At 47.8% G+C, this 24380-nt stretch overlaps 1 protein-coding gene across 3 annotated transcripts in view; it reads left to right on the forward strand.

Moving 5' to 3' along the window:
* Positions 1-24380, forward strand: part of LOC146797002 (uncharacterized) — a 126073-nt gene that overhangs the window by 51574 nt on the left and 50119 nt on the right. The window lies entirely within an intron of this gene.

The following is a 24380-nucleotide window of genomic DNA, read 5'->3' on the forward strand; positions in this document are numbered from 1 at the left end:
GCTTCTTCATCCTCCCCATGCTTCGTAAGATATTCAAATGGCTACCCCAAAGCTCTAGATGCACCATCACCCAGGCCCTTCTCTTCAGCTGACTCGACTATGGCCAGACTCTCTACACAGGGATCGTAGCTCACCTCTTCCGACAACGATAGACCATACAGAACGCTGCAGCCAGACTCGTCCTAGATCTCCCTAGATGAACCCACGTCACCCCCTATCTCCACTGACTCCCTGTACAGAAAAGATGCCAGTTCAAGCCCCTGACGCATGCATAGAAGGCCCTACACCACTGCGCACCGGCCTACTTAAACCACCGCCTGAACTTCCATCAGCCCACCGGACTCCTCCGCACAGCGTCCCTATCTCTAATGCTCAGCCCCCACATCTGATGTAGCAGATGCAAAGGTTGCTCCATCTCCTACATAGCAGTAAAGACATAGAACAAGCTACCCTTTCATCTATGGACATCCCCATCTCTTCCAGAGCTCTGAAAGTCCCTGAAGACCTGGCTTTTCGGCTAATCAACTGGACACTGCCAGCACCTGGATACCCTCACGGGTGACAAGTAGCGCTCTACAAATCTACTCATTGATGGCGAGACGGGTGGAGTTTAGAGGTAGAAAGGGCTTTAAAGGTTCATGGATGAGGGGAGTTTAGGTATGGTGAGGGGTTTTTAGGATTCAGGAATGGGTAAAATTTAGGGTAAGAAAGGGCTTTCAAGGTTTAGGGGTCAGGGATGGGTGTAGTTTATGCATGGGAAGGCAATTTTAGGGGGCAGAGATAGATGGTGTTTAGAGGTGGTGAGGGTTCAGCAAACTAAAAGCATCCAAAGTAAATGTTTGACAATGTGAAATATATAAAGCTAAAATAATGTCCCTCCCTGTAAAGGATTGAAATAAATACCTTCAACAGAAATGTGTCTGACTGCAAGAGCTGCAACCATTTCATTTACTCCTTCAAGAAGAAGTATGCAGATGCCAATTTCCAAAAAAAAGAGACTCTTTGAATTGGTTTCTATGAAAAGATAAATGCCATTGAACCTTAAAATGTCCATTAAACCGTTTAGATGAAATGGTTTCTCAGTAATGGTATTCCATGAAATCGTGTTTCTATGAAATCGCATACAACCGATGTGACTGATGCAATACAAATGTTGTAAAAATCTTACAGATGAGATTACATACTACATACCATTGACTAAGAATGTACTATGTATTGGTTTGAGTTACATGTTGTTTAATTAAATTGTCCTTTTAGGTGTTGTAGTGCATTGGTATAAATTTTGTGTGGTTATAAGCAGTACATTTGGTGTACAAGGTTAGAGTTTGCGTGACTGTTGTGACATTACTTGAGAATGTGTGTTTTTCTCCAGTTTTTACCATGGTTGGACTTGCGAGTTTTTTTCAGTGAATTTCTCTGATTGGTTTTTACGTATCTTTATGTGTTATACCCAAAGGTAACAATAAGTTCACGTTAATCTGTGTTTTCTTCAAGAGATTGTATTTTTTAATCTTCTACCACATCCAGCAGTTTTCCAACCCGTGCAGGGGGACACCCTCCTTCCCCTCTGTGTGCAGAATGCCTACCCTTTGACCAGGCCTTACACCCAAATGGCTGCATGCGGCCAAACCCAGATTGGTCAGATCTTGTTTTTTTTTAATTTAATTTTGTTTATGGAACCCGAATCATACTGTAGAATCCGCAAACCCACAGCAAGCTTCATGGCCATGAACCATAAACCCACAGCAAGCTTCATGGCCATGAACCATAAACTCACAGCAAGCTTCATGGCCATGAACCTTAAACCCACAGCAAGCTTCATGGCCATAAACCATAAACCCACTGCAGACATCTTGGGTTGTGCAGGGTCCACTGTAGTGTTCTGTGGACCAGGTTTGAGATTTATTGAACCTGAAAAAGGGCCAACATAGACCCATGAATCTCGTGTGGAGTTAGAGGTCCCTCCCTATAAAGCATATGTTGTTTTTAAGTCCCATATCCAAGATTTGCAGATCTCAGGAACTGACTTCCACAGCCCGTATGTAAAGCGCTATGAAACCCGCTTGGGTCATGTTCGCGCTATACAAAACTTTAAATAAAGAAATAAACTCAACCCCCTGCTCCACTAACCCAGCAGCAAAATCCAATTTAAAAAAAAAAGTTTTTTGTTAATGGGCTGGGTCCCTTTGCGGTCCCAAGCAAAACTTTTGGGAGGTCAGGATGTACTCACCCTGTCCCGTTATGTGCTAGTTATTTTTTCTCAGGACTCTGGGACCTTGTCCCTGTGTTCTATAAATGGCGTTTTCATATTTTTCCTGAAGTTGCTGTCAACCAGTCAGAGAGCTTTGATTCCATGGATCCAACTTGAAGTTCACAGAACTGAATGAGATGGCTGGAAAGAAAGCTCCCTCAGCCAACCAGATTTGAGTATTTTTTGGGACTGTACAATTTACAAATTAACTGTCCAGATACATCTGTTATCTAACCCGCTCAAAATATAATTAAAAAAAGGTCCTCAAACTTCTGAAAGTAAAATGTTAAATGTGTCTTTTTAACCTCCACACCCCCGTTTATTTTGACTTTTGGCTGACAGATCTGCATGAAACTTGCCATGCCAAACCCAAAGCGGATGAACTTTGTTCCCCAAACAATTCATGGAGATTCGTGGAACGGAAGCAAAGTTATTAAGAAAACAAACATATCAATTTTCAAAGTAAACTCTGACCTAACCAGTACACAGGCACTATCGGTTGTGCAGTGTATTGTTATTAAGAAGCTTTTGGAAAATATGAGAAAGATGAGACCCCTAAACCTTTCTGTAGGCCAGCCCTAAATATTAAAGAATGGCCGTGCCCTGCCACAGGATCAGCTGTTTAGAGCCTTGTTTAAATGTGTCTCTTAAATTCTACTAAAAATGCAGAGTCCGGGAATTCATGGGTTGTATATTAGAAACCAAGAGTACGCGAGCGAGTAAGGAGACCACTTTGAGAAACTGCCCTTACAAGCGATGTTTTCCATCAGAAGTCTGTCCGGTGGTGCAGGAGAGAGGGTTATCCACCCTCAGGCTCCCTGGAGTGCAGTGGAAGTCTGAACAGGAATAGGACTCCCCAGAAGGTCTGCCTAAAAGGGCAGGCGTCGCTTAATCTGCTGACACAGCTTGGAGAGAGCAGCAGCTGTCATGAACTGGACATCAGACATGATGGATGCACATCTCCACGCGGACAAGAACGCTGAGGAGGCCTTCGCTCCAAGTGCATTTACGAGGAGCTCGCGGAGTGCTCCGGGCACTCCTAGTAAGAAGGGACATCTGACTGAGGTGTGGACCCCCCACCACCCCATGGCTCTCTTGTAAAGATAAGTGTATCCCCAAGACAGGCTCATGCCGCGCAGACTGTAAACTATGGACCTCCTGAGTTCATAGCGTACTTGATTCTCTTGAAAAGATGGCTGTCGGAGGTACAGCCTGTGCTGCTGCGGCTCTTGTGAGCTTGGGTGTCAGTCTGCGAGACACAGGTGTTGCAGATTGTAACCTATAGACCTTGTTTGTCATCCCTGGAGTTCATAGCGTACTTGATTCTCTTGAAAAGATGGATGTCGGAGGTACAGCCTGTCCTCCTGCGGCTCTTGTGAGCTTGGGTGTTCGTCATCCCTGGAGTTCACAGATCACTTGGCTGTCCTGAGAGTCTGGTCATCTGACAGACAGTCAGACAGTCCCCCCTGGATCGCTTGTGAGAATGAGTGGCTGTCTTGAGGGTCTCCAGTGACGCAGAGAGTCACCCGTGAGTCGTTACAAGGATGGGCGCCTGTCCAAGATGGTCTTCTAGATCTTCTTTTTCATCTCTGGAGTTCGCCGAGTGCATCGGCCTCTCCAGAAGGGACAGAGTATTTCTGAGACGTCTTTGGGTAATTCAGTATTTTTCGGAAGGATGTGTGTCTGTCCAAAAACAATTCAAGTGACACGGCTGTCACCCCAACACCTCGTGATGGGCGTCTGTCTTAGACGGTCTTGCTTCTTTACCTCCTTTTGAGTATCGCTGGGCTGAGAAGACGGGCTTGTGTCCGAGTCACTGCCAGGTGACCCATGGATCTCTTGTAAGATTGGACGTGTCTGGAATAATTCATGCAGTGCTGTCTCCCACTTAGCATCTCTGAAGTGGACTTGGCTGTCATAAAAGGATGGGTGTCCGAGAAAATCTCAGAAGACACACACACGCACACTGTCATTGAAGTATCTCTTCTAAGGTTGGGTATCCACTGGGTAGATTCTAGTCGAAGCCCACGGTCACCCTAATATCCCCTTTGTATATATTATTAAGTATTTGTGATAATAGGTATTTGAAAACAGACACCTAAAGTTGGCTGTAAGTGAGACAGGAAAAGGTCCCATCCCAACCTAGGTGCTAGATGTTGGTGTGACTCAGTGGCGCAACTAGAGCCAAATTTCGGGGGGGGGCTGAGCAAAAATTTCGGGGGGGGCTGAATTTTAAGCAATAGGCAGCGTGGAGCTGCAGGGGCTCTTAGAAGGGGTGAAACAACAGCGAGGCCTCATTAACATGCAAATGGTCTTTTAAAGACCTGTGAAGTGCTCGGGTGCGGCTGTGTGTGCGCCGAGAAGCTGTCTCATCCCGGGCTGCCACATACGACGGGGGGGGCTAAAGCCCTTTGAGTCCAATGGGCGTTGCACACCTGGTGTGACTTGATTGTAGCAAGGTGAAGCCTTCTGTAGACAGCAGACCATCCCCTCTGTAGAGGTACCTTTGAATCACTGAACATGCTCCTATTACTACAATGGAAAGGGCCCCGCTGGCTAATGTGTACAGCATCCGTCCGAGGTGCAGAGACCATTGCACCTCATATCTATAACATGCAGAGCTAGTCACATCTCAGCGAGTTGCACACTCGCTGCAGAAATGTGTGCGTGGCCTGCAGGTTCAAGGGTTGAATGCCCACCGGAAGTCGATGTTACAAACTCTATGGACAAAAATGTACTGTTAGCAAAATTATTTTACTAGGCAAGACATTTGTGATTTTTAGGGAGTCGATTAAATGGCTAGTCCAGTGTATCCCTCTACGTTTAAGTACAGTTTATTTTCATGTGATGCACAAGCCATTTGTTTAAAATATTACATCGTGTACCTGCTCTAGGCATGTCTGTCTCTCCCGAGTCTATTGGCTTAACAGCCCCAGCTCTGAGAATTGGATCTGCCTCTTTTCAAAATATTTTCTGTCTGTCTCGCTTACGTATTACAATTTTTTTTAATGGTTTTCAGATAATACGACCATTTAAAAGGAATACAGGAATCCAATTGCAGCAAACTAAGTGCACCGTATATGAGTTGTTTAAAGCATAGTTGAGTAAACCAGCCAGTAAGCTTGAATCCTAGATTAGCGGGAATACAGGTTTGTAAGTTTGCATCCTATGCCGGTGACCGGGGTAAACCAGTCCCTGAGCGCGCATCCTACATCAGAGTAGCGCACCAGCACTCATCTTTGGGACCCCAGACTTTGACTCGGAGCTAGGGGTAGAAAGGGGGAAAAGGAGGAGGAAGTAAAAATATGGAAACGGTGACAGGAGAAAGCAGGGATAAAAAAGAACCAGCCAGAGTGAGATAAGTGATAGGAAGTGTAGGGAGAAGGAGGAAAGAGGTCTGAAGTGGAATTAAGACTAGCAGCCTTGAAATAGGTCAATACCATCATATTCAGAAATACTTTATTTCTAAGAAATATATTCTTATAGAAATATTATTATACAATGTTCAAATTCCTAAAATCAACTGTTTGAATACCCTCAAACAACAATGCATGGTGGCATCATACAGCCACGCCTGCTTATAAATTATACAATTAGAAAATTACAACTAAATAAACTTTGAAATTGTTCTCTACACAGACCCAATCGAACCCACCACCCAAGATCTCACATGTATTTAAAGCATGTTATTAAAAATAACATTAAGAATGTGACAAATAGAAAAACACTTGAATATGCAATTAGCGGTATTTGGCTGCACTGGTGGTGGACTCCTAACAAAACGTTGGATCCCGGGTTTATACCATAATTTAAGCACTGTTTCCGAGGTGTAAAAGTCTGCAAGCTTGCATCATATATCAGTGGTATAAGCAAGTCAGCAAGCTCAAATCATTCATCAGTGTTCTAAACAAGTATATTAAGTGTATTGTATATTGTGGTGTGAATAATTTTGCAAATTTGCGTCCTGGGTCAGTGGTGTGGCCTAGTCGGAAAGCGTGCTTCATAAATGAATGGTGTAACCAAGTCCCCAAGCTTGCGCATGAGTGGTGTGAACTAGACGGGAAGCAAGCATCTTCCATTAGTGGTGTAAACAAGTCCCCAAACTTGTATCGTGCATGAGTGGTGTGACTTAGTTGGAAGCATTCATCATAAATTAGGATTGTAAACAAGTCCCCAAACTTGCATCGTGAATGAGTGGCGTAAATTAGTCGGGAAAAATTCATCATAAAATTTGTGGTATAAATAGATCCCTGAGCTTGCATCGTGCATGAGTGGTATGAGCCAGTCTGGAAGCATGCGTCATAAGTTAGTGGTGTAAACAAGTTCCCAAGCTTGCATTGTGCAATAGTGGTGTGAGCTAGTCTGGAAGCATGCGTCATAAGTTAGTGATGTAAACAAGTTCCCAAGCTTGCATTGTGCAATAGTGGTGTGAACTAGTAGGGAAGCATGCATCATAAGTTAGTGGTGTAAACTAGTTCCCAAGCTTGCACATCAGTGGTGTGAACTAGTAGGGAAGCATGCATCATAAGTTAGTGGTGTAAACTAGTTCCCAAGCTTGCACATCAGTGGTGTGAACTAGTAGGGAAGCATGCGTCATAAGTTAGTGGTGTAAACTAGTTCCCAAGCTTGCACATCAGTGGCGTGAACAGTAGGGAAGCATGCATCATAAGTTAGTGGTGTAAACTAGTTCCCAAGCTTGCACATCAGTGGCGTGAACAGTAGGGAAGCATGCATCATAAGTTAGTGATGTAAACAAGTTCTCAAGCTTGCATTGTGCAATAGTGGTGTGAACTAGTAGGGAAGCATGCATCATAAGTTAGTGATGTAAACAAGTTCCCAAGCTTGCACATCAGTGGTGTAAACTAGTAGGGAAGCATGCGTCATAAGTTAGTGGTGTAAACAAGTTCCCAAGCTTGCACATCAGTGGTGTGAACTAGTAGGGAAGCATGCCTCATAAGTTAGTGGTGTAAACCAGTCCCCAAGCTTGCATCTTTCATTAGTGGTGTGAACTAGTAGGGAAGCATGCGTCATACGTTAGTTGTGTAAACTAGTTCCCAAGCTTGCACATCAGTGGCGTGAACTAGTAGGGAAGCATGCGTCATAAGTTAGTGGTGTAAACTAGTTCCCAAGCTTGTATCCTTCATTAGTGGTGTGAACTAGTAGGGAAGCATGCGTCATAAGTTAGTGGTGTAAACTAGTTCCCAAGCTTGCACATCAGTGGTGTGAACTAGCAGGGAAGCATGCGTCATAAGTTAGTGGTGTAAACCAGTCCTCAAGCTTGCATCCTTCATTAGTGGTGTGAACTAGTAGGGAAGTGTTGGACTTGGCCCTTTTTCCCCGAAATTTTTCGCTTTTCTGGGAAATCGCATAATGTGTAAATGCAAAGATTGAATGCTGTGTGATAATGTACGCAGACTGAGTTTCCCCATTTTAAACATGTAACTTAAAATGGATGCCATAGCTGTGTGGTTGCGCCATCTGACTGAGCTGGGTTAACAGTCTAGTCGTTATTTCCCAGCAACCCCAGCTTTTGGAGGGAAGCCTGGCACCCAGGGTGCTCTACCCCTCCCCCTAGGCCAGTTAGAGCTAGTCTTCCCAGACGCTTCTAGAAGCTTCTGGCACTGTCTGGAAGGTGGGGTGAGGGGCGTATAAAGGGCGGAGCTGGGCTGCCATGTGCTCAGTCAGAGGCTGGACCTGAGAGAGAGGGGACCTGCTGCCAGGGGTTACCGCCACATGGGCCTGTGTGCTGGGCCCTGAGCCTATCTACCCCCCTCTACTGTCCCCAGGGCGAGGGGAAGCTATAGTTGGGGCAACGCAGACCTGGAGAGACCTACGCAGGAGTTTTAGGAGGTAGGGCTTAGTCAGGGACCTATGCCTCTGAAAGTGACAGGGCTTAGGTGCTGCCTTTTAAGTGAGTGAGGGATCCTGAACTAACCCAATGATCTGGCCCAGCGAGAGGAGAACCCAGGGACGACGGGCAGAGACTAATTAGTCCGCCTTCAGCCACCAACTCAACTTCCCCCCCCTTTAGAAACCCTCAACCCAGGGCGCAGGAGCCAGCAAGCGCCTCGTGGGACCCTGACTGTAGTCCCTGCGGTGAGAGAGTGCTATTTACAAGCTGCCTGTGAAAGGAGAGCGCTATATCCGGTGAGCGCTACATTTCTAATTGACTGTGCCCTGCTGGTGAGTGTGGGAATCCCAGCTGCCTGCTACTTAGCGCCTGGGAAGCGCTATATCCACGGCCCCCACAGTGTTGGGAGGAGAGGAGAACTGGTTTATCTGAAATCCCCGCGTGGAGGGATTCCTCCCTGCCTGCGTGAGCCCGGAGCGGGTGCCTACCCCGCATTTGTGGCGCCGCCGCATATTTACAACATTGGGAGCCCACCCCGTGTGTGTGCCGCCACGCGGTGTTCTTATTCATCCCAGCGGGAGTCCACCCCGGGGTTATGATGCTGATTCCCCGGGAGCCTACCCCGCAGTGGCACTCCACGTGAAAACGGGAGCCTACCCCGTATTGCCCCCGCAAAAAGAAACTGCCGAAAATCACCGCCGCGACCCGAGGTGTCGTTGAGGGCCGCCGCGCTGCCTGCGGCGACCTGGAAGGACTGCTGATCGCCGGGCGGGGGTGGAGCCGAAGCAGGAAGGAATGGCCTGGTCGAGCGGGGCTCCCGGGAGCGAAGGAGAGCCCCGCGGAAGAAGTCCCGGGTCCCTGGAGGGGGCCCGGGTGAAGGACGGGAGGTCCGGAGGTGTGCTACGGAGGGCGGGGCTCCCGTGGTGCAAGGGAGAGCCCTGCGTGTTCCCCCCGTGCTGGCTGTCGTGGAGAGGGAAGCCGACTGAAGAGGTGCGGAAAGAGCAGGGGACAGTCGAGGCACACCTCGGTGCCTGTCCCCGGCCAGAAGTGTGCCGGTGAGTTCTGCCCGGACGGACGGAGAAGCCGCACCCACCGACGTCTGCAGCCTCACGGAGCCTGCCTCGAAGTCCCGGGTCCTAGGAGGGGGCCCGGGTGAAGCCAGAAGAGGCGGAGGACACCTGCCAGATCCCCGGTGAGTGGGGGCCCGTCAAAGGAGGAGGTGGGGAGTAGCGGGGCACAGTGTCGGTGCCCGCCCCCGTTGGGCCTCCCCCGAAGACACCGGGAGTGTCTGTGCCGGCGCGGTTTCTTCAGCTGCCCCGACTGGTAGTGGGCAGCTGCAACGCGCCACCGGCATTGCTCAGGAGCCCCGTGAGACTCCCCTACAGGCGGGGCCGAAGGGCCCCAGGGGCTACTCAGCGATGCCGTAGTGGCGGATCGCTGCATCGATTTAGGCATCTTTGAGCTCCGGGCCCGGAGAAGGGCCTACACCGCCCCAGTGTTGTCTTGGGGGGGGGGGGGGGGAGGCCTCCCCCGTGACTGTACTGTCGGGGACCACCAACTCGCTGGGGAGTGCCGTTATTCACCGGAATGTGGTGCCCTTGATTGATGTCCCTGCCGATGGGGTTATATTGAGGCCTAAGGACCCTATCCCTGTGTTTATGATGCGACGGGGTTCTTTTCCCTAGGGCCACAGCGTTGGTATTTTGCCTCAGGGACTTATGCTGTTAGTGTTCTGCCACAGGAACTCTGCCTACATTTTTGTGTCCACAGGTTTAGGCTTGTGGGTAATGTCCGGCTGGTATGCCATGTTGAACGCTATACTGAATTGCATATTTGAAGTGCTATGTTAAGATGCCATATGTGCAGCGCGATTGATTGGCTATGTGCAGCGCTATGTTCATATGTCATGGGTTTAAGCACTATTGATTTGCTATGTGCAGCGCTATGTTTAGATGCCAGGTTTTGATGTGTCAATTAACTGCCTACCTTGATTTCGGCCTCAGGCTCAGGGGTCACTCACGTTGGTGATGCATAGGGGAATGCCATGATGATTTTATTACAGGTGTCCCAGACTATTGCTTAATGCTATGCCATGATGATTTTCTTGCAGGTTTGAGGCTGATGGACTTATTTTTATTGTCTTCTATGTCGCAATGATTCCGGCAGGGGCCCGATTGGCCCTGCCCTGTATATAATTCCCCCCTGTACCTTTTGACCCAGCGTCAGTTGGTGCCGTGTAGAGATTACCAAACATACTGTGTTTCGACAATACAAAAGTTATTTTCACACAAACTTGTGTAGCGTCTCTTTTTGTAGTGTGCCTTGTGTGTCGCCTGTGTGTACTGCGTGGATGCTTTGCACATTTCCTCCAGAGTTTGGCCCACCCGCTCTGCACCACGCTACCCGTTTCCAACAGGAAGCATGCCTCATAAGTTAGTGGTGTAAACAAGTTCCCAAGCTTGCACATCAGTGGCGTAAACTAGCAGGGAAGCATGCGTCATAAGTTAGTGGTGTAAACTAGTTCCCAAGCTTGCACATCAGTGGTGTGAACTAGTAGGGAAGCATGCGTCATAAGTTAGTGGTGTAAACTAGTTCCCAAGCTTGCACATCAGTGGTGTGAACTAGTAGGGAAGCATGCGTCATAAGTTAGTGGTGTAAACCAGTCCCCAAGCTTGCATCCTTCATTAGTGTCGTGAAGTAGTAGGGAAGCATGCCTCATAAGTTAGTGGTGTAAACTAGTTCCCAAGCTTACACATCAGTGGTGTGAACTAGTAGGGAAGCATGCGTCATAAGTTAGTGGTGTAAACTAGTTCCCAAGCTTACACATCAGTGGTGTGAACTAGTAGGGAAGCATGCGTCATAAGTTAGTGGTGTAAACTAGTTCCCAAGCTTGCACATCAGTGGCGTGCACTAGTAGGGAAGCATGCGTCATAAGTTAGTGGTGTAAACTAGTTCCCAAGCTTGCATCCTTCATTAGTGGTGTGAACTAGTAGGGAAGCATGCCTCATAAGTTAGTGGTGTAAACAAGTTCCCAAGCTTGCACATCAGTGGTGTAAACTAGCAGGGAAGCAGGCTTCATAAATTAGTAGTGTAAACCAGTCCCCAAGCTTGTATCCTTCATTAGTGGTGTGAACTAGCCGGGAAGCTTATGCCAAACATCAGTGATGTAAATTACTTCAGAAGGGGAACTAGGTCAGTTGGCGCATCAGTGCGTCTTTGCGCCTCGATAGCTCTTCAGGGCTTGCTTGGACCGGGCCATCGTCAGTCGTTCCCTCAAGAGCAGCGAGCTTGTTTGCAGTCTTAGTTGGGCTCCATTTGGATTGTGATATAATTTTGGGGACCACGGTCAGATTCTACTCTCAGCTGGGGACCCCGTCTGATTGTCCTCAAAGTTCTGATCTAGTTCGATTGCCCCTGCTAAAGAAAGTCTGCACATTATTAACAAAATAAAATGTAACTGTGAATCACAGGAACGTGCGACAGGGAGAATCCTCCAGCACCTGCACAAGCAGAGACAAAACACAAATGTATGGTTTTTGTGTGTGCAGGGCTCCAAATCCGATCATGTGACGAGACTGAACAAAGGAGATGCAGCATTCTGACGTCATGGGATAGTACACAAACCACCTTCAGATAAATACAAAAATGTAAACGTTCACTCCCGAGCAACCTAATCAGAAATTTCTCACCTCTAATACCAAATGTGGAAGTGAGGCTATAGACGTCCAGTGATGCTGACAGGACAGTTTTGGTCCTGTTTGAGTGATGTTTCAGGTTGGTACCCAGTTCGAATTTGCCCATATATTGGGGTCCGCTTTGCGTTCTCAGGGCCTGATTGACAAAGCTAAACTTACACTTTTCCATAAGTTTACGATTGTTTGCTAGTCACGAAGAGATTTGCAAGTGCGAAGTCTTAGCACGTAAAAAGACAGGACTGTCCTATCTTTTTTATGTGAGGAAACTCCTCATTCGTAAAGCAACTACTCGTAAATCCCTTTGTGAATAGCAGACGATCGTAAACATACACAAAAGTGTACGTTTACCTTTGTGTATCGGGCCCCTAGAGTGTGCTCGCTGGTTGGAGTCCAGTTTGAGTGCAATTTCAAGTTTGGATCCAGCTTGCGTACTCTCAGATTGGGGACAGGTGTGAGTGTCATCTCAAGTTGGACACCAGTATGAATGCACTCTCAGGTTAGCAGTGCACTTTGATGTAATCCTTGCTGGTTGGACACCAGTATGAATGCACTCTCAGGTCAGTACTTTGATATAATCCTTGCTGGTTGGACACCAGTATGAATGCGCTCTCAGGTTAGCAGTGCACTTTGATGTAATCCTTGCTGGTTGGACACCAGTATGAATGCACTCTCAGGTCAGCAGTGCCCTTTGATGTAATCCTTGCTGGTTGGACACCAGTATGAATGCACTCTCAGGTCAGCAGTGGACTTTGATGTAATCCTTGATGGTTGTGGTCCAGTTTACATGCTCTCAGGTTGGGGACAGGTGTGAGTCTCATCTCAAGTTGGACACCAGTATGAATGCACTCTCAGGTCAGCAGTGCACTTTGATGTAATCCTTGCTGGTTGGACACCAGTATGAATGCACTCTCAGGTCAGCAGTGGACTTTGATGTAATCCTTGATGGTTGGGCACCAGTATGAATGTGCCTCAGATTGGGGACAGGTGTGAGTGTCATCTCAAATTGGACACCAGCATGAATGCACTCTCAGATTGGGGACAGGTGTAAGTGTCATCTCAAGTTGGACACCAGTATGAATGCACTCTCAGGTCAGCAGTGCACTTTGATACAACCCTTGCTGGTTGGACACCAGTATGAATGCACTCTCAGGTCAGCAGTGGACTTTGATGTAATCCTTGATGGTTGGGCACCAGTATGAATGTGCCTCAGATTGGGGACAGGTGTGAGTGTCATCTCAAATTGGACACCAGCATGAATGCACTCTCAGATTGGGGACAGGTGTGAGTGTCATCTCAAATTGGACACCAGTATGAATGCACTCTCAGGTCAGCAGTGCACTTTGATGTAATCCTTGCTGGTTGGACACCAGTATGAATGCACTCTCAGGTCAGCAGTGCACTTTGATGTAATCCTTGCTGGTTGGACACCAGTATGAATGCACTCTCAGGTCAGCAGTGCACTTTGATGTAATCCTTGCTGGTTGGACACCAGTATGAATGCACTCTCAGGTCAGCAGTGGACTTTGATGTAATCCTTGATGGTTGGGCACCAGTATGAATGTGCCTCAGATTGGGGACAGGTGTGAGTGTCATCTCAAGTTGGACACCAGTATGAATGCACTCTCAGGTCAGCAGTGCACTTTGATGTAATCCTTGCTGGTTGGACACCAGTATGAATGCACTCTCAGGTCAGCAGTGGACTTTGATGTAATCCTTGATGGTTGGACACCAGTATGAATGCACTCTCAGGTCAGCAGTGGACTTTGATGTAATCCTTGATGGTTGGGCACCAGTATGAATGTGCCTCAGATTGGGGACAGGTGTGAGTGTCATCTCAAGTTGGACACCAGCATGAATGCACTCTCAGATTGGGGACAGGTGTGAGTGTCATCTCAAGTTGGACACCAGTATGAATGCACTCTCAGGTCAGCAGTGCACTTTGATGTAATCCTTGCTGGTTGGACACCAGTATGAATGCACTCTCAGGTCAGCAGTGGACTTTGATGTAATCCTTGATGGTTGGGCACCAGTATGAATGTGCCTCAGATTGGGGACAGGTGTGAGTGTCATCTCAAGTTGGACACCAGTATGAATGCACTCTCAGGTCAGCAGTGCACTTTGATGTAATCCTTGCTGGTTGGACACCAGTATGAATGCACTCTCAGGTCAGCAGTGGACTTTGATGTAATCCTTGATGGTTGGGCACCAGTATGAATGTGCCTCAGATTGGGGACAGGTGTGAGTGTCATCTCAAGTTGGACACCAGCATGAATGCACTCTCAGATTGGGGACAGGTGTGAGTGTCATCTCAAGTTGGACACCAGCATGAATGCACTCTCAGATTGGGGACAGGTGTGAGTGTCATCTCAAGTTGGACACCAGTATGAATGCACTCTCAGGTCAGCAGTGCACTTTGATGTAATCCTTGCTGGTTGGACACCAGTATGAATGCACTCCCAGGTCAGCAGTGCCCTTTGATGTAATCCTTGCTGGTTGGACACCAGTATGAATGCACTCTCAGGTCAGCAGTGCACTTTGATGTAATCCTTGCTGGTTGGACACCAGTATGAATGCACTCTCAGGTCAGCAGTGCACTTTGATGTAATCCTTGCTGGTTGGACACCAGTATGAATGCACTCTCAGGTCAGCAGTGCACTTTGATGTAATCCTTGCTGGTTGGATACCAGTATGAATGCACTCTCAGGTCAGCAGTGCACTTTGATATAATCCTTGCTGGTTGTGGTCCAGTTTACATGCTCTCAGGTTGGGGACAGGTGTGAGTCTCATCTCAAGTTGGACACCAGTATGAATGCACTCTCAGGTCAGCAGTGCACTTTGATGTAATCCTTGCTGGTTGGACACCAGTATGAATGCACTCTCAGGTCAGCAGTGGACTTTGATGTAATCCTTGATGGTTGGGCACCAGTATGAATGTGCCTCAGATGGGGGACAGGTGTGAGTGTCATCTCAAGTTGGACACCAGCATGAATGCACTCTCAGATTGGGGACAGGTGTGAGTGTCATCTCAAGTTGGACACCAGTATGAATGCACTCTCAGGTCAGCAGTGCACTTTGATGTAATCCTTGCTGGTTGGACACCAGTATGAGTGCACTCTCAGGTCAGCAGTGCCCTTTGATGTAATCCTTGCTGGTTGGACACCAGTGTGAATGCACTCTCAGGTCAGCAGTGCACTTTGATGTAATCCTTGCTGGTTGGACACCAGTATGAATGCACTCTCAGGTCAGCAGTGCACTTTGATGTAATCCTTGCTGGTTGGACACCAGTATGAATGCACTCTCAGGTCAGCAGTGCACTTTGATGTAATCCTTGCTGGTTGGATACCAGTATGAATGCACTCTCAGGTCAGCAGTGCACTTTGATGTAATCCTTGCTGGTTGGACACCAGTATGAATGCACTCTCAGGTTAGCAGTGCACTTTGATGTAATCCTTGCTGGTTGGGCACCAGTATGAATGCACTCTCAGGTCAGCAGTGCACTTTGATATAATCCTTGCTGGTTGTGGTCCAGTTTACATGCTCTCAGGTTGGGGACAGGTGTGAGTCTCATCTCAAGTTGGACACCAGTATGAATGCACTCTCAGGTCAGCAGTGCACTTTGATGTAATCCTTGCTGGTTGGACACCAGTATGAATGCACTCTCAGGTCAGCAGTGGACTTTGATGTAATCCTTGATGGTTGGGCACCAGTATGAATGTGCCTCGGATTGGGGACAGGTGTGAGTGTCATCTCAAGTTGGACACCAGTATGAATGCACTCTCAGGTCAGCAGTGCACTTTGATGTAATCCTTGCTGGTTGGACACCAGTATGAATACACTCTCAGGTCAGCAGTACCCTTTGATGTAATCCTTGCTGGTTGGACACCAGTATGAATGCACTCTCAGGTCAGCAGTGCACTTTGATGTAATCCTTGCTGGTTGGACACCAGTATGAATGCACTCTCAGGTCAGCAGTGCACTTTGATGTAATCCTTGCTGGTTGGACACCAGTATGAATGCACTCTCAGGTCAGCAGTGCACTTTGATGTAATCCTTGCTGGTTGGATACCAGTATGAATGCACTCTCAGGTCAGCAGTGCACTTTGATATAATCCTTGCTGGTTGTGGTCCAGTTTACATGCTCTCAGGTTGGGGACAGGTGTGAGTCTCATCTCAAGTTGGACACCAGTATGAATGCACTCTCAGGTCAGCAGTGCACTTTGATGTAATCCTTGCTGGTTGGACAACAGTATGAATGCACTCTCAGGTCAGCAGTGGACTTTGATGTAATCCTTGATGGTTGGGCACCAGTATGAATGTGCCTCAGATTGGGGACAGGTGTGAGTGTCATCTCAAGTTGGACACCAGTATGAATGCGCTCTCAGGTTGGGGACAGGTGTGAGTCTCATCTCAAGTTGGACACCAGTATGAATGCACTCTCAGGTCAGCAGTGCACTTTGATGTAATCCTTGCTGGTTGGACACCAGTATGAATGCACTCTCAGGTCAGCAGTGGACTTTGATGTAATCCTTGATGGTTGGGCACCAGTATGAATGTGCCTCAGATTGGGGACAGGTGTGAGTGTCATTTCAAGTTGGACACCAGCATGAATGCACTCTCAGATTGGGGACAGGTGTGAGTGTCATCTCAAGTTGGACACCAGTATGAATGCACTCTCAGGTCAGCAGTGCCCTTTGATGTAATCCTTGCTGGTTGGACACCAGTATGAATGCACTCTCAGGTCAGCAGTGCACTTTGATGTAATCTGTTGTATCTTCCCCTCTTTCTCCCCTCCTTGGTACCTTCCGTCCACCCCCTCCGTCCCTCTTACCTTGGTATCTCCCGAAGCTCTCCTTAGAATGTTGACAACCTGCTCATGTCAGAGAGCGGATGGCTTGAATAAAGTGACAGTTGAACTTCTACTGGTGCTTGTCACTTTTATTACTACACTGGCGACGATCCTGTGAGGGGGGCAGGACAAGTCATCTCCCCTTTCCGTGTAGCTCTCAAACGGTGCGGGACGAGCTGGGTACCTCCTGGATTACGTAATTTTAAGGAAAACAGTCTACGAGCTGGCGTTGCTTGTGTCAGCGGTTTTCGCAAGTTGCTGTGGCTGTTCCCGACTCCCTTCGTGTGAATGTACTCTCCGTACCAACGAAGACTGTAGCTGGTTGGCGTCTGTTGAAGGGCTTTCCTCGACAGTAGACGCGAGTGTCCACGCCTCTACCACCCATCGGAGGCGCATCGCTGGTGTTCCGGGGGCTCTGCGCAAGTGAGCCGGTTGTCAGGATTCCCCTCTCCAGCGAGGTCTGTGGCTGGTTGGCGTTCCTCATTGGCTGGCAGACGGTGATTCCGGCACTGCAGCGTCACAAGCCTCCTGTGGGGCACCTCACCTGGCCATTCAAGTCTCGTCAGGTTTCCTTGGCAACTCTTCCGCGTCAGCCCTTTGAGGTCTCCTGCGCTCCCTCAGCTGTCGGGGGGGCTGATAGTCGACGGTGATTCCGGCACTGCAGCGTCACAAGCCTCCTGTGGGGCACCTCACCTGGCCATTCTTAAGCGGCGGTTCCCTGGTGGACTCCAGCGCTCCCTCAGCTTCCGAGGGACTGACGGTCGACGCGCCTCCTCACGCCCACAAGAGGGCGGGAAGCAGAAGTGCTCCGCTGGGTCCTGCCGCTCCCTGCAAGTCTCGTCAGGTTTCCTTGGCAACTCTTCCGCGTCAGCTCTTTGAGGTCTCCTGCGCTCCCTCAGCTGTCGGGGGGCTGATAGTCGACGCGCCTCCTCACGCCCACAAGAGGGCGGGAAGCAGAAGTGTTCCGCTGGGTCCTGTCGCTCCTGGCTGTTTTCGTCAGGTTTCATCAAGCTGCAGGCGCTGTGCTCGCATCCGGGGAAGGCAGGAACGGCAGCGACATCCGGGAGATCTTCAGCAGATAAACGACTGGATCACCGAGGTACGTCAAGTGGTGGTCCCAGCAAGTTCCTTCCGTTTTTGGGGTTAATTCCAGTCAGGAAGAGGTAGCAAATAGGGACAGAAGAGGCCTCTCCCTTTCTAGGCCACCTGGTTGACTTTTTACCTCACGTTAACCTCTGCTCAGGTTGGGCATTCTGTGACTTCCTCCTCATGGGCCAATTAGTGTTGTACTCGGCGTTACCCATACAGTACTTTGCTTCAGCCCTGTAAGGTGCTCCAGCCCTGTAAGGCATTAATGTGCTTCTTTGGAACTGTACTTTTGGGCGGAGTGCTTGCGAAAATAACCAGAGATTTCAAGGTTAATTAGCCATTTTTTCTACGTTAAAGAGGTTCCTGGTCCTAGTAAGCTGAATTGAACTCTCGGGGGCTACCAGCTTTACCAAGCACCTTACCAGATTCTACTCCCCTAGTTCACCTCTTCTTGCATTTGGGGGGGTCAATTAATCCCTTCATTATGGGTACCCCGGGAATATGTCAACCTCCCTCATTTCTCAATGAATGTGGCGATCCTGATATCCATTGGAAGGAATGGACAAAGCTGTTTGAGTCATATTTGATAGCTATGGGGGGGGAAAGATTTTCTGCATTACGGAAACAGCATATTCTCCTACACAACATGGGGGTACATGGTCGCAAGGTATATGAGACTCTCCCAGAACCGGAGTTGGAGGAAGAAGAGGACCTTGATGTGTATGAGGTTACCATGCTAAAATTAGGTAATCATTTTGGGGATAAAATAAATGTAGTTCTGGAACGTCATAAGTTTTTCAGTAGATCACAAGGGAAAAATGAATCGGTAAAAAACTACATTGCCAATTTGAGAGGTCTTACCCAAAGGTGTGATTTTGGGGAGCTCAATGACTCCTTGATACGTGACCAGTTAGTCAGGTGCACAAGCAATAGTAAAATCCAAGAGAAGTTGTTATCCAAAAACCCGTCGTTGGAGGAAGCGGTGTCTATTGCCCAGTCTATTGAACATACGGCAAAGTGCATGAGAGAAATAAAAGTGTCAGAAGAAGTGGTTGCGGCAGTTCAGGCAGAAACTCCTAATAGGAATGTCCTTAAAGTCAGAAGTAAGGGTGAGTCATCCAGTAAGTTTCAAAAAGATCACTCGGACCTCAAATGCTACAGATGTGGGAGCAGCAATCATTTGGCCAACAATCCCATTTGCACAGCTCGCAATGCCCACTGTAAGAAATGTAACAGAAGAGGACATTTAGCCAGGGTGTGCAGGGACAGTGACAGCACCCAAGTTAAAGCCGTCAATGAAACCAACGTTGAGCAGCCAAGATTTACATTCCAAGTAAAAAGTACGTGTGGCAGTATTCCTTTTGAGTACCCTAAATGCAGCATTACAATTAACGACACATGTATTGAAATGTTCGCAGACTCATGCTCTCCATTCACCCTATTAAACATGGAAGATTACACGAAAATTAAAGGGGATTCAGGTATGCAAATTTCTAAACCTGACATCACACCCCAGGGGTACACCAAAGACCCCATTCCATTGGTAGGCATGGTGGAGACCGAAATAAATTTCAAAGGGAGATCCACGGTGGGCAAGATCTACCTGGTCAGCTCGGGTTCTAACCTCCTTGGGTGGCGTCACCGGAGAGAACTGGGGGTAATTCTGGATCCTAATGGTAAGGAACAAGTCAACGTAGTCAAAGGCGCCACGGGGGAGTCACCCCTATGTGACGAATTCCCCCACCTATTCTCCAATGAGCTGGGGATTTTGAAACACTTTCAGCATAAAATAAAAATCAGACAGGGGGCGAAACCTGTGGTACATAAGACTCGCCAAGTTCCTTTACTGTTAAGACAGCCTCTCAAAGAAGAACTCGATAAACTCTGCCAACTAGGCGTCATTATACCCATTGACGCTTCGGAGTGGGTATCCCCCATCGTGATAGCGTCTAAGGCCAATGGTCAGGGCATTCGCCTTTGCATCGACTTACGCAGTCTCAACGAAAACATCTGGGTCGAACGGTTCCCGCTTCCCAACATCAATGAAATGTTGAGTACCATGGGGAAGGCCAAGTTCTTTTCAGTCATAGACCTTTCAATGGCATATTACCAAGTAGACCTTCACCCTGAGTCTAGACCTCTTACTGCATTTGCAACACCATTTGGCACCTATATGTTCCTAAGGATGCCTTTTGGCCTTGCATCGGCGGCTGCTGTCTTCCAGAAAATGATGCAAAAGGTATTGGAGGACATCCCTAACTGCATGTGTTTTCAAGACGATGTTCTAGTCTATGGTGCCGATGGGGAGGAGCATGACCTCATTTTCAGAAAAGTATGTTCCAGGCTATCGAATGCAGGGTTATCGGTTAAAAAGGAAAAATGCAAGATCAAAGTCATGGAGGTAGACTATCTGGGACACAATCTTTCCTTTGAAGTGATAAAACCCAAAATGAGCTTAGTTCAAGCAGTGGAAAACGCTCCTCTTCCCTCAAACAAGGAGGAGCTCAAATCCTTTTTAGGGTTGGTGGAGTATATGGCCAAGTTCATACCCAAGTTTTCAGAAAAATGCGAGTCCCTACGGGAACTATTAAAGAAAAAGAGTGAATTCATATGGAAAGAGATACATTCTCACTCTGTAAATGCCCTAAAAAAAGAGATTGTGGGTTCACGTGCATTGGGACCGTTTGACCATAGGAAGAGGACCATCCTATGCACGGATGCATCCAACAAAGGGCTTGGAGCCACCCTATCTCAAAAAGGGGAGGGGGGGGGGAAACCATCATTGCCTTCGCCTCCCGTACTTTGAGTCCACCTGAACGGAACTACTCCGTAATTGAGAGGGAGGCGTTGGCCTGCTACTGGGCCATCAACCATTTCAAGTTTTTCCTGTGGGGCAGTAAATTTACAGTCCGCACGGACCACAAACCCCTAACGCACATTTTTTCAGCCAAGAAATCCCTCTGTGAATCACCCAGGATAGCCAAATGGGTCTTGGGGCTGGAGAAATTCAGTTTCAGAATTGAATACTTGCCGGGGAAGGACAACGTCCTTGCAGACTATTTATCCAGGTCCCCGGTAGAAACAAACATCGAGGAAGACCTTTTGGATACCCCCATTCTCTCGATTCATCTGCCTTCCTTTTCCAAAGAAGAATGGAATAACGAAATGAGCAAAGATCCAATAATGGAGGCACTAAAGAATTTAATCATAAAGGGGTGGCCAGATAAATGTGGGGATGTGGTAGAAGAGTTAAAAGATTTCTGGGAAGTCAGGAATGAGCTTACCATTCAGGAGAACCGAATCTACCGCAATTCTAAAATTGTGCCACCCGAGACCTTGAGAGACAGAATAGTAGACCTTGCCCATGAAGTCCATTTGGGAAGAAGTATCACCAAAAGCAAAGTAAGGAACAACTTTTGGTTCCCAAGGATGGATTCTAGAGTGGAGTTAAAGGCAAAAGACTGCTTTAGCTGTGCTAAGAGTGATAAATCCAAGTCATTACGTAAGGTCCCCCTTTCACCGGTGGAGGTACCAGTTGTTCCATGGACCAAATTGGCCATGGACATTATTGGCCCCATGGATGCTCTAGGCCCACTGAGAAGGTTCATGTTTGTACTGGTGGACTACACCTCCCATTGGGTCAATGTCAGGTTCACCCCTTCCACCACGACCAAGAATCTTGTGGCATTTTTGGAATCTGTATTCTCATTTGAAGGTATTCCATCTACTTTAGTAACTGACAATGGGGTGCAGTTTACATCAGATGAAATGATGACCTTCCTAAAGGAACACAACATCAAGCATGAGAAAACGGCCCTCTACTGCCCTAAGGCCAATGGCTTAGTAGAAAGGATGAACCGTATGATTAAGGAACATATTCAACTGGCAATGTCTAACGGATTCAACGTAAATGATTCGCTTAAAGACTGTTTGTGGGCCTACCACACTGCACCCAACCTTGTAACAGGAATCTCTCCCTTTGTAATGTTAAGAGGGAGAGAACCAGGCACCAAGTTGAACCCTCTCTGGCTAGAAGGGGGTAAGAAGGTTGTCTATGACAGGTCTGAAAGTCAGATTAAGGTGCAGCAACATCAATCCCGCTACAAAGGCTGGTATGATAAGAAACATGGGGTGAAGGAGTTGGAACCTTTGGCTAATGATGCTGTGCTGATAAAGAAACCCACTAGGGTTAAAGCGGGACAGAGTAAATTTTTCCCTTCTCAGAACGTCAAAGGGAGGGGGAAGAATGTGGTGGAATTGGAGGATGGTCAAGTTTGGAGTGGGGATAGAGTAGCTAGGTAATGCTCCCTCCATGTTCATTGTTTATGTTGGGTAAGGAGATGTGTTGTATCTTCCCCTCTTTCTCCCCTCCTTGGTACCTTCCGTCCACCCCCTCCGTCCCTCTTACCTTGGTATCTCCCGAAGCTCTCCTTAGAATGTTGACAACCTGCTCATGTCAGAGAGCGGATGGCTTGAATAAAGTGACAGTTGAACTTCTACTGGTGCTTGTCACTTTTATTACTACATAATCCTTGCTGGTTGGACACCAGTATGAATGCACTCTCAGGTCAGCAGTGCACTTTGATGTAATCCTTGCTGGTTGGACACCAGTATGAATGCACTCTCAGGTCAGCAGTGCACTTTGATGTAATCCTTGCTGGTTGGACACCAGTATGAATGCACTCTCAGGTCAGCAGTGCACTTTGATGTAATCCTTGCTGGTTGGACACCAGTATGAATGCACTCTCAGGTCAGCAGTGCACTTTGATGTAATCCTTGCTGGTTGGACACCAGTATGAACGCACTCTCAGGTTAGCAGTGCACTTTGATGTCATCCTTGCTGGTTGGACACCAGTATGAACGCACTCTCAGGTCAGCAGTGCACTTTGATGTAATCCTTGCTGGTTGGACACCAGTATGAATGCACTCTCAGGTCAGCAGTGCACTTTGATATAATCCTTGCTGGTTGTGGTCCAGTTTACATGCTCTCAGGTTGGGGACAGGTGTGAGTGTCATCTAAAGTTGGACACCAGTATGAATGCACTCTCAGGTCAGCAGTGCACTTTGATGTAATCCTTGCTGGTTGGACACCAGTATGAATGCACTCTCAGGTCAGCAGTGGACTTTGATGTAATCCTTGATGGTTGGGCACCAGTATGAATGCACTCTCAGGTCAGCAGTGGACTTTGATGTAATCCTTGATGGTTGGGCACCAGTATGAATGTGCCTCAGATTGGGGACAGGTGTGAGTGTCATCTCAAGTTGGACACCAGTATGAATGCACTCTCAGGTCAGCAGTGCACTTTGATATAATCCTTGCTGGTTGTGGTCCAGTTTACATGCTCTCAGGTTGGGGACAGGTGTGAGTTTCATCTCAAGTTGGACACCAGTATGAATGCACTCTCAGGTCAGCAGTGCACTTTGATGTAATCCTTGCTGGTTGGACAACAGTATGAATGCACTCTCAGGTCAGCAGTGGACTTTGATGTAATCCTTGATGGTTGGGCACCAGTATGAATGTGCCTCAGATTGGGGACAGGTGTGAGTGTCATCTCAAGTTGGACACCAGCATGAATGCACTCTCAGATTGGGGACAGGTGTGAGTGTCATCTCAAGTTGGACACCAGTATGAATGCACTCTCAGGTCAGCAGTGCACTTTGATGTAATCCTTGCTGGTTGGACACCAGTATGAATGCACTCTCAGGTCAGCAGTGCCCTTTGATGTAATCCTTGCTGGTTGGACACCAGTATGAATGCACTCTCAGGTCAGCAGTGCACTTTGATGTAATCCTTGCTGGTTGGACACCAGTATGAATGCACTCTCAGGTCAGCAGTGCACTTTGATGTAATCCTTGCTGGTTGGACACCAGTATGAATGCACTCTCAGGTCAGCAGTGCACTTTGATATAATCCTTGCTGGTTGTGGTCCAGTTTACATGCTCTCAGGTTGGGGACAGGTGTGAGTCTCATCTCCAGTTGGACACCAGTATGAATGCACTCTCAGGTTGGGGACAGGTGTGAGTGTCATCTCAAGTTGGACACCAGTATGAATGCGCTCTCAGATTGGGGACAGGTGTGAGTGTCATCTCAAGTTGGACACCAGTATGAATGCACTCTCAGGTCAGCAGTGCACTTTGATGTAATCCTTGCTGGTTGGACACCAGTATGAATGCACTCTCAGGTTAGCAGTGCACTTTGATGTAATCCTTGCTGGTTGGACACCAGTATGAATGCACTCTCAGGTCAGCAGTGCACTTTGATGTAATCCTTGCTGGTTGGACACCAGTATGAATGCACTCTCAGGTCAGCAGTGCACTTTGATATAATCCTTGCTGGTTGTGGTCCAGTTTACATGCTCTCAGGTTGGGGACAGGTGTGAGTGTCATCTAAAGTTGGACACCAGTATGAATGCACTCTCAGGTCAGCAGTGCACTTTGATGTCATCCTTGCTGGTTGGGGTCCAGTTCGAGTGTGCTCTCATTTGATATTAAGTTCAATTTTGCTCGGGTCCTTGGATTCGGGTGCAGTTTGATTCCACTCCTGCAATGAATCCCATTGCAGTTCTGCTCCCAGATTAGTGGATCAGTTTTGATTCTATTATGAACACCCAGTCTGGACCCAACGCTGACAAGTCTGCGCATCCCACT

Source organism: Triturus cristatus, chromosome 10, assembly GCF_964204655.1.
Source record: "Triturus cristatus chromosome 10, aTriCri1.1, whole genome shotgun sequence".
NCBI classification, from domain to species: domain Eukaryota; kingdom Metazoa; phylum Chordata; class Amphibia; order Caudata; family Salamandridae; genus Triturus; species Triturus cristatus.